The following is an 8,857-nucleotide window of genomic DNA, read 5'->3' as shown; positions in this document are numbered from 1 at the left end:
CCAGAGGTTTCTACTCATTTACCCTGCATTTATCCTTTTGGCTATTACAAAACAATCTCTGGAGAACACAGCTAACAGTTTCCTGAAGGAATTTCTTAACAGTCAAAAATGAACACCTCTCAGCATTCCTAAAATCCTTCTTCATATGTCACTGATTCAGGCTCCTTTACCATCTCTATAGGATTTGTCCCCACCCATAGCAGAAGAAATGGAATTAGTATGATAGTGGTAGGTCACTTAATTTCACAATAAGCCTAGTCAATTCAATGTGTCTGTAACACTAGTGACTATGGCCTTTCACTGCTTATTTATTTGGACTTCTCTTTTTGGATGCTTCCTCTCTGTTCTCAACCAGGTTTCTCGACTATTCCAATATTTAATACTTTCTGCATTCGGTATAGTACTTCTGTCTCAATCACCCTTCCTTGGATCATACGTCTAGCTGAGAATAAGGTGATCCTAGCCCACTTCAGTCTACTGCCTGGCAAGTCTTTGCTAAGGAGTGAGTAAAAACTATACATATTTGGTCATTTCCTTCTGAATGTAGTCTCATTTTTCCACACCCGTTTAGTGCTGATTAGCTAGCAGCTAGACCCCAATGTCCGTTGTGACCATGTTCTTACCAATACTTAAAAGACCATGTAAAAGAGACATGAGAAAAGAAAAGGGTCAGAGAGATGCTATATCGCTGGCTTTGAAAATGGAGGAAGGGGGGCCATGAGCCAAGGAATGCAGGCCACTCTAGAAGGTAGAAAAGGCAAGGAAACAGATTCTTAACTTTTCAGAAAGGAACACAACCCTGATAACACTTTTAGTCCAGTGAAATCATGTTGAATTTCTGACTACAGAACAGCAAGAAAATAAATTTTTGTTGACTATACCACCAAGTTGGTGCTAATTTAAGGCAGTGATAATGAATGCAAAAGATAAAAAGATTAATAATATTTTGGTTAAGCTACACTGAGTTTTCTAAATTAATAAAATTAACTTTTATTAAAGACAAATGTTTATGGGAAAAATTTAAGCACAGGAGAAAGTTTTGATGGAAATATTGGCAATAACTATACAGAGAAATTCAGTGTTAATATTAGTTTGGAAATATAAAGATTACATCACTCGATGTTGTATTTTAAAAGATATTAGAATTATTCACTACACCACGGTGGTTTTATATCCTACAAAACTTTGTTTTGGTTACTCATTTATATTTCTTTAGGTTTCACTGACATCTTTTTTCCAGCATGATTACCAGTACTTCCAGCACCAATTTCCAAATTATACCATGTCTGTTGTTTAAAAACTTCCCAATTAACAGGTTGTGTATGTTTTGACTAAATTAGCCATTTGACAAACAGATTCCTTCTCCCTAACTTTGTGGAGCAAGAAAGGTAGATTTTTTTGTTGATGTTGAAAAGTGAATATATGACAAATTATCTCTGCCCGTAGTTTTTATACTCAGGGCAGCACTTAAGGTATTACCATTATAAAATCTAAACCCTTTGCTAAAGAGAACCACCACACTAACCCTCCCAAAGTGAGAAGTGCCAGGCAACCAGAATTTGACTCATAATTCTCAGGGGAAATTTGCCATTTGAAGATCAATTTTATTTCAGAATGAGACATTGATATAGACAGTTAACATTTTTTAAATTTATCTTTTAAATTCTTGAATCACTAAGGACAATATTTTGCTGTTTATTGGTACAAAGCAGCCCTGTCCTAGGTATACAAGGGTATACAAGTTTGTAACATCATTAGCTTCGGTGAACTTACTTTACTAGACAGCATAGCAAAGTAGGAGTAACTAAAGATATATTGTAATAAGAAAATGTTTTAAAACATTATGAAGTCAATGAACATTTGTACAATTTACTCATCAAAATATAAATGTATGTCAGCTTATGTGTGTGATTTACACTAAGTCATTCTAAACACAGCCGTGTGCTTAGGAATGTGTGAAACAATTCATAAACTATTCTCTAAGGGGGTGTACTGAAAACTTCCAAAAGTACCCCAGATATTTGGTCATAGATAAGAAGAGATAAACTTTAAGGCAATCTTCCAAGTGAATGTAAACTTTTCTGAAGTGGCCATTCCAGTAAAGTGTTACTGTTGTGAATACTCTGTACTTGTAGTGCTATTGGATATTTTTAGTAGCACATTGTCACACTAATTGTCATTTTGTAAAAAATAGCGTAAAAATCCTGCAATTATAAAAATGTCTGGGGTGCTTTTACTCATAGACACAAAGCAGGCACTTTCTGTTAACTTATCTGCAAATCCTAAATATTTTCTCCTAATAACAGTTTTTATCTTTAGCTAGAATTGTGTTCCTAATATTGTTTGTGTTCTAAATACTGTGTTCACATATTGAGAAATAATAATTTGTCTAATTTAAATTTGAATTTAGAATTTCTTTTAATAGATCATTTTCTACAGAAGCATTAAAAATAAATAGTGCTACTTTTTGAATAATTTTCAATACGATGCCTTTTTTTTTTTTTTTTTTTTTTTTTTTTGTTACGCCTTTTTCCAAAGTAGTTTTCAGAGCATGTGAACTAAACTGACTACACTGGAGAAATGGATACAAGCTGTTATGAGAGCTCTCTTGTAGTGACCAATGAGTTTCATTTAATCTCCTTCTTAGCCTTATAATTGGCAGAGACCACCAAGTAATTATCTGGATTCATGTCCTTAAGGGTTGGAGATTTGCTTTGGATGGGGGATGTTTTGCCATCCACACGGGAGATCTGCAGCATTCGGCAGGGGTCGTGTTTCAACAAATACCCTGCAAAAGTTTCCCATCCTCCTCCCACACGGACCATGACATGTTTGTTGTGCAGCATCTGAAATGAGAAGAACAAACGTGTTAAATTCTGAAAATCCTTACCGTATCTCAAATCAACTCCCAGTTCTAGTAAAATAAGTGTTTTTTTGTTTCTCTTGTATTTTATGCCCCATTGTTTTTCTACTTGGTGCATACAGTCTGAGTTAGCATCTATTGCAACTTATGAAAGAAGCCTTGTTTTTTCCATGCAAGAGGACTGCGGGTAAATATCCCCAAGGATCTAGCTTTGCTGTGCTATGGGAACCAACATGTATATATAATTCTTTGGTTTAAATGTCTGGAGGCTTTTCTCTGACACCTGATGTTCATCCTAGCTCTCATCACAGCCTCCAGTTCCTGTCCACTGCCTCAGAATTCTGCTCCATTCTTCCCACCAGGCTACTGCCCTCTGAACCAGGACTTAAAACGACCAAGGAACTATATGCTATTAAATTATCATAGAGAATTAACCATCACATAAATATTTAATACAACATAGAATTGAAAATGACTCAGAAAAATTGAGGTCTTCTCCAGTCATTGTCTAAGCCCTTCCAGGCGAGCAAGATGTTTCTCAATAGCCAAATATGTTTGTTTTTCTTTACTATTATTCTTATTACTTTAGGACACATCCTTTTAAAAAACTTACCTCCAGGCCTAGGAGCCATCTAGAGTTCCCAGTTAAGAAGGCTATAGATTTAAAAAGTAAAGAATACATGGTTCTTTCTATTTAGCAAAAACATGTTGTGGAAGTTTGGCATGGAAAAGCAAAGAATTTGACCTTGGCTCCTAATCAAATATCAAAAAACTTAAAATTAAGAGGGAATGTTGCAAAATCATCAAAGACCTTGCTGACTCAGTCTTCTGCTCAAAATACTATGGATACATACTGGCATGTAACATTGGGAAGGGGATGCAGCTTTGAGAGGGAATCTGGGAAGATCTTTCATCATAGAGCCCTTACAATCTACTTGAATTCCTCTCACTCCTTGTCAGCTCGAAATCGGGACTTTTTTGACTCTTGAGTCGAGGATAACTTGTGCTTTTATCACTTTCATTTAGCCTTTGAGAATCTGATAAAAGTTTTGTATGCTCTATATGCCTATATCTACAAAAATTTGCATCTGCTTTTAGGGGTTTCACAAAACCTTAGATGTCCATCTTTAGATACAAACTTAGAAACCCTGATTTATATGATTGACATGAAGCAGTTTTCAAAATCAAATATTGTGCAAAGTAATAAGTGTCATGAATAACAACAATTAAAACTATTAGATTCACAAAACTTAAATGTAACTCTACTGGTTATTCTCACTTAGAGTACTAGAATTTTAGAACAGACAGGTCCATAGAAAATATCTTCCAGCTAGAAGTCTTTAAAACTATTTTAGCATCAGAATATACTCACTAAATAAAATCTCAAGGAAAGCGCCTGAAAAACAAAATATATAACAGGATTTAGGATTTAGCTTGTAATTACTTTGTCTCCCGCGGTCCTGCCAGTGGTACTATGTTCTTGTTTTACAGATGACGACACTGAGGACCAGATATTTTATATGATTTGCTTAAGACTCGGATTTTTTGACTCTAGTCTAGTGGTTTTCTCATGACAGTTCCTACTTAAAAAGCAAAATCCATCAGGGCTTTTATAATTTGACCCATTTTTCACGTGTTTGTGTGTGTGCCTCTAATGCCTGCTTCTGAAACTTGAAGTTACTGGGACAAAAATGGCAAAGGCCAGTGTCAAAATGGCACTTTGCTTGACCCTTTTTTTTAATTTTCAAGTTTGGGTTATTTATTTATTTATTTATTATTGTAACATAGTTGATTGTACATATCTGTGGGGTACAGTGTTGAATATCAATACCTGTGTGCAATATGTGATGTTCAAATCAGGATAAATATTATATTCAACATTATAAAATGTAATCATTTTTTATGACCCTTTACCAATTCCTCTATTACTCCCCTGCTTGACTCTTTTTCCCACTGTTCCAGAGAGCAGCTTTGCCTATGGTTGAAGTTCTGGCACCTTTATGTCTGCAAATTACATTTAAGAGTTGCCTCCAAACTTCCCGCGTATGAATGCCTCTGGCAGAATACTCAAGTTCACTTGATTGTAAGCAGACTATTTCAACCAGTAAGAACCACTGGTCAGAACAGTTTTTAAACAGTTAATCTTGGGGGCCGGCCCGGTGGCGCACTGCTACAGTGCGCCGCTTGGGAGCGTGGCGGCGCTCCCGCAGAGGGTTTGGATCCCACATACAGACTGTTCCCGCTCACTGGCTGAGCGAGGTGTGGACGCAACACCGAGGGTTGTGATCCCGTTGCCGGTCCCGGTCCGGTACGGGTGCGACACTGAGGGTTGCGATCCGTTGCCGGACACGAAAAAAGACAAAAAAATAAAAAATAAAAAAAATAAATAAATAAACAGTTAATCTTGGAAAACAGTGATGCGCACTTTTCAGCCTGAAATATACTGATCATTAGGCACATATTCTGCTTGCAGATTCTTTAATAAATCCATAGGGCCCTGAAAAGTGGATCCAATATGAAATAGAATCATACCGAATTTGAATAACATAGGATTAAATTTCTGCCCACCTCCTCTTTCATATCCTTCCCACAATGTATTTAGATTTTAGTCCAACACTCTTACCACAGTCTATAGCTAAGAATTAGCAGAAAATACTTTTACTACATATGTGGGCTTACTTTTATGCCTTGGTAAGTGAAGTCTAACGGATACAATTGTACTTCTGCGAGCAACTTTGATCTCCCTAAGTCCAGATTCATCATATGAAAGGGCCTTTAATAAGAACTACACTTGGAGGAGGTATACATATTTTTCCTGAGCTGTAAAACTTTTTTGACTGATTGAGTGTAATTGTGTAGGGGGTGGAGGGTGAGCTGTGGGGGGATATATTTGTTGTTTCTCATATTAAAATCTGAATTTAGATTTTTCATGTGATTATTTCACTCTTTGCCTTTGATTGAGTTCTGTAGGCAATCACTGGAGAGGTGTTTTTCTTCAAAGGTATAGACTGACCATTTTCCCACTCCCAAACTTTTAAAGGAAAGAATGAATGGACAACATATACCTACATTTCAAACATTTTACCTCAAAATTAGAGAGATTTTTCTCTTTTAGAAATAGATATAACTTCCTGTAAAACATTTTTATGTGTTCTACTTGAAATACTGCTTGGTATAGACACCTCAAGAATTGGTGTATTAAATTGCTAATACTAAATTCAGATATGAGAGGTTTGTTTCTCCTGGAAGATTCCTATTACGTGTCAGCTTTAGTAATTTGTTTGGTTTTCCAAATTATTCCTGTCTGGTTAGGCTAAGGCCTGGAATCCTCACAGCGCCAACTGTCTAGCTCTTAATTCTGTTCTGGACACCAATTGTAAAGCTAGGTGACCACGCCAGTCGTCGGGCTCTTTTACCTGCTGGTAATCCTTCACTGACTGGGCTGATTGTCACGCTACGGCTGGGTCGGGAGCTCCCAGACCCCTCAAGCCCATTCACAGACTGGGTCACAAACCCTTCACATGCCAGGCTGGGTCCCCAGACTGCTCACATGCCAGGCTGGGTCCCCAGACCGCTTCACGCAGGTCTGTGAGCTAGGTAACCAGCCTGAAGGTCCTTGGAGCCATAGGTTGGAAAGCATGGCCATGCAGGGCGGACGCCTGAGGCCGATGCACACCCTCCTGCTTCACAAACTACCCCTCTCTCTCTCCCTAGAACACCAGAATAGAAAGAAAACCAAAAAGATACATTGGCACGCATGCGCACTAACTCCACACATGCATGTGCAGGCGCACACACACACACACACAATTTGCTTATAATGGATGTGCTAAACCACATCCAATGTGACCTGAGGTGTGGGCTCTGACCAAACTATTCTATTTTCCCAACAATCCACCCCTTCAGGGTCCTCGCCATGCAATCTACATGTTCAGAATCTTCCACAATGTTCCCTTAGCAGGATAAGTTACCCTTACATTACACATATTACACATTCCATCCCAGTCCCAAGTCTTAGCTTATTGCAGCACCAACTCAAAAGTCCAAAGTCTCCTCTGAGACCAAAGGCAAAATCCTTCCAGCTATGAATCTGTAAAGTGTCAAAAACAAGTTTATCTACTTCCAAGATACAGTGGGATAGACATTGGGTACACATTCCATTCCAGAAGGAAAGAATAGAAAGGAAAAACAGTCCCCAAACAAATCTGAAACCCAAACAGGGCAAACGTTAAGCACCCTGGGGCACCTGGACCCCTAAAGTGCTGGGCAACCTCGCTCCTACAGCTCTGCCAAGTGCAGACCATTGAGGTGCCTGGTGCCTCGGGCTTTTCCAGGCCAGCGCTGCACACTGCCAGCAGCCCCATGGTTCTGGGCTCCTGGTGGCAGTCCCGCCATCCTGACTCCACTAAACATTTCCTCAGTAGGGGTTCTCTGTGGGGGCTCTGACCCCACCTTTCTGCTCCACATTGCTCCGTAGATGACCTCCGCAGTGGCTCCACCCCTGAAGCAGGTCTCTGCCTGAGTTCCCAGGCTTTTCCACACATCTTCCGAAATCTAGGTGGAGGCTGCCATCCCTCTACTGCTCTCAGACACTGCCGGCCTGCAAACCCAACACAACATGAATGCCTCCAAGGTTTTCGGCTCTTTTCTTCAGAGGTGCTGAGGCAGGATTGGTCCAGCTAGAGCAGCTGGGATGCAGACAGCAGTTTGCTGAGGGCAATGACATCTCAGGTCCGTCCTCTGGAAAAACTCAGTTCTCCTAGGATGGGAGAGGTGCTCTCCCAAACTTCTCAAATGCTCTCAGGGCCTGTGATGGGTGGGGCACCCATCCGGACTTCTCAAATGCCTTTAGGGCACCCCTCTGGCCCCCTAGCCCCCCCGCCCCTTGGCTCTTAGCCTCTGGCTGCCTCACCTCCAAAATAATGTTTGTTTGTTTGTTTGTTTTGACCAGTAAGTGGATCGCAACCCTTGGCAAGGTGTGGTCTATGGTCTGTACCACGCTCAGCTCCATCCCTATATAGGATCGGAACCTGTGGCCTGGGTGCAGCACTCTCCTGAGTGAGCCACGGGGCTGGCCCCAAGATAATGTCTTTAGCAAACAGTTTATTTGCTTCGCCCTTACATTTTTTCTCTTGTTCTGTGCTTTTACATTCTGGCTTTTGAATTACTTCAATCAGCTCAGCTTACACCAGCTACTCACTCAGTCTTGGGCAGGTTTTGCAGCATTCACCCACAGTTCAAACAGCTGCATTTGCCCAGTCTTATCAAGGAGTGGCTGCCCTGACCCTGGGCATATCTGCAGATAACCTGTAACCGCTGCCACAGAGACAGGTGTGTAGTAATGGAGATTAACTTTCCCACCTTTTCACCAGGTGAAAACATACTTGAAATTCTGCAGTGGCACCCATCCTCGGGTCATCTGCCCATCTGCACGTGGCACTCTTTTCTTGGGTTTTATGGCACCCAGCTGGCCATCGGATTTAAGTGGCACCCTCTGAGCCTTTTGCCTTCAGACAAACACAACATGTGTTTACTACATAGTCTCTAGAGCACATTATACCATCCACCCCTAGGTCTCAGAGCTGTAGCAGCCAGGGGCTCTTCCTGTTTCTGCTGCTTTACTGTCTCAATTTCTCATGCCCTGGAGATGCATGGTTTTCCCCAACTCACCACTGGGTTGGTCGTCTTCCCTGGTGTGAGAAGCAGGAGTGGACATTCGCTGTACACCGTCCTCCAGGATAATTCTCCCTGCTTCCAACCACTCTGCTTTCTGCTGCAAATCTCAATCAGTCTGCAGAGTAGTGATCAATAGCCAGGCTCCAGTCAGCAGAAAAGTGGCCCCCGGGCACCACATGATCAAGGATAGACATATTACCTCCTTCTTCCAAGGGCTTTCAGCTCCTGTACGTGCTCAGAATCCTGTCGCAGACTACGCCAATTGTGGTATAATCCAGCCGACGACGCCAGTCGTGGCGGTCTGCTGTGGCTAATGTC

At 40.7% G+C, this 8,857-nt stretch overlaps 1 long non-coding RNA gene across 1 annotated transcript in view; it reads right to left on the bottom strand.

Moving 5' to 3' along the window:
* Positions 1–1,635: 1,635 nt before the first annotated feature.
* The window catches only part of LOC103608842, a 67,553-nt gene continuing 60,331 nt past the window's right edge, over positions 1,636–8,857 (bottom strand). Inside the window, exon 2 of the long non-coding RNA XR_552094.1 lies at positions 1,636–2,846. This is a non-coding gene — a long non-coding RNA (uncharacterized LOC103608842). The remainder of the gene's footprint in view (positions 2,847–8,857) is intronic.

This window comes from Galeopterus variegatus, unplaced genomic scaffold, assembly GCF_000696425.1.
Source record: "Galeopterus variegatus unplaced genomic scaffold, G_variegatus-3.0.2 Scaffold8914, whole genome shotgun sequence".
Classification (NCBI taxonomy): domain Eukaryota; kingdom Metazoa; phylum Chordata; class Mammalia; order Dermoptera; family Cynocephalidae; genus Galeopterus; species Galeopterus variegatus.
The sequence above is the reverse complement of the archived record's forward strand: the minus strand, read 5'-3'. Positions and strand labels throughout refer to the sequence as shown.